We start from the raw sequence: 2434 nt of genomic DNA, 5'->3' as shown, positions 1-2434 counted from the left end.
CTGGTTTCTCCGTTCACTGTGATAAGACGGCCTAAGTGGCTGTAGATTACGCATTCTAAAGATGTTTGAGGACAAAGAAGAATAAGGGCCCTTTTTGGACCACTGGAAATGCCAAATTATTAAGTTGCAGAAGTATTTGTATTAAAATCAGAGATTTACAGAATGAATTAAATAAGTAACAAAGATATCCAAGTGTGGGCAAGAAACTCAGCTCGGGTCAAAATCTTCTAAAATCACCCACATTTTAACTATATCTATAATATATATCAAGTGTTGTCGAAATGAACAATGTCTTTTTTCACATTGTCACATTATTACGAATTTTAAGTGTTTTGCTATAATTATGCATTTCCAGTCAGCTAATAAGTGCCCTAATCATATGTGAGATAAAAACGTTCCTTCCGAACAAATTATTTAATTGTTCCTCTGTAAACCGGTTGAATATTAAATTTTATTTTTAACAAAAACTCGTGTTTGTACATTTGTACAATTTATAAACGACTATCACCCAGTCAGTAACTTAATGCATGGCATGTTTCATACAGAGACATTTAAACATACGTATTTGCAATCAACTCTGATATTTTCGTCATCACAATATTTTGCAACATTTTCTTATATGGCAGTTTATACTGACACTTTATTTCTGATAATAGCATGTGGCAGCGTTATTGTTGTTAGGCGCTGGTACAATGTTGCGTTGTGGTAGTGACCTTTATTTAGCGTGACCCCCCTTAGGTGTACATCGTCTAAACACCGCCCCAGCGCTGGACACATTCTTACCCTCCGTTGTGTGGAGTTTGACTTGTTTACAATCATCAGCTTCTTGAAAACTACGTTGTTCGAGGCGCTTCGAAGCAGCAGTTTTTGAAGGCTGGTTGTTCCTATGTACGCGCGAGTACGATTCGAGGCCTTCCTTCTTCGACCTGACTTGCGTCTCCTCGACCTAGCAAAAGCGGACGGATACCTGACGGAATACACCGACCTTTCTGCCTGTTTCAAACGCTGATTCCAGGATTCAAGAATGGAGCACATGTCTCATTGAAATCACTCAGCTGTGATAAATACTAGACATTCGTGAGCGTAACAGCTTTTATATTAAGGCCTATCATGTAGTTGCTGCTGCTACAAATTTTGACTTGTCGCATTGCATTGTATGACTGCAACCCTTGACCTGTGTATTTCAATCTAATGTGTTGATTTTTATTGATCTTGTTTTGGTTATTTACTGATTTCACAATTTAGTTCTGTACGTGCCGATTTCTGGGTTAGCCTTCGCGTTTCAACTTGGGAATCAACAACTAACAATATGTGAAAATGAACCAAAGATGTATGCCTGTTTTCGTATCAGAGTCCATGATCGACGTTTGTTGTCCAGACTATCCCATATAGATGTCCATTGCTGTCCATAAACTCCAACAATACAAGCCCTCCGTTCCCTCCGCCACCTAACATCAGAATTAACCCTATGGATTACAGTAACTATACGAGAAGGCGTAAGACGCAGGTGTGGTGACGGTAATCCGATTTATGAACTATTTCGAGAAGACCTGGATTTTCTGCAAGTGTTGTTTTCCCATCGGGATGACGTCAAGAGTTAAATTCAAATATTGCCCCACTTGGTGTCAGACCGGAGGGGTATCCAAGGATAGATTATGTCGACATTAATGGTTGCAATCATAGTAACATCAGATGAGATAGTCCTTGAGAGACAAAGTAACTTTAAGAGTGCACATGTCGATGTTGATTGGCGATAGCCTATTGTTTTTCGGAGAAGATATTTTTGATTGGAATGTCATACCATCTGGTAGGTGTTCGTATAACCAAATTAATACAAAAGAAACATGCTTTGATTATATTGTTCACATGCGTACATATTTCCCTGTGAAACGTACAATTGTCGCTGAAAGTACTGTTCATGATTTAACAGTCTGGGGTCCCACAATAAAACACAATGTACATCAAAGGATAGTTTTCAAAACAGTTTCCAAACACGCATTGTGGTACCTGATGCTAACAACTGACTTCACGGTCCTCTCCCGTCATTGATAGACGTGCAACGCGTATGAATATCCAATTTTATGTCTCAACTTCCTTCACTGTTTTAAAGTTCAATCTATGATATCCTACTCTTTCTGTGGCTCTTCCTGCACTGATTAGAAGAGCAAATATTGTTAATACCCTAGTATTCCATCATTGAGATGATGTACCACTCATGTAAATATCATCGACTATGCAATACCTCGTTTGATGTATTTGATATAACTTGCCCCACGTCCAATCAAACATAAGGTATGCAAAAATGTTATGATATGATAAAGGCCTAAGGTGTTTCGTTGTTAGTTATATTGGTGCTACATATAACGCAAGAGTACTCGAGAAAATGCAAGCAATATTCTTTTTGTTGTCAAGTAGGAGTCGAGTAGGTTCCACA

Source organism: Haliotis rufescens, unplaced genomic scaffold, assembly GCF_023055435.1.
Source record: "Haliotis rufescens isolate VD_foot unplaced genomic scaffold, xgHalRufe1.0.p SCAF_2, whole genome shotgun sequence".
Taxonomy (NCBI): domain Eukaryota; kingdom Metazoa; phylum Mollusca; class Gastropoda; order Lepetellida; family Haliotidae; genus Haliotis; species Haliotis rufescens.
The sequence above is the reverse complement of the archived record's forward strand: the minus strand, read 5'-3'. Positions refer to the sequence as shown.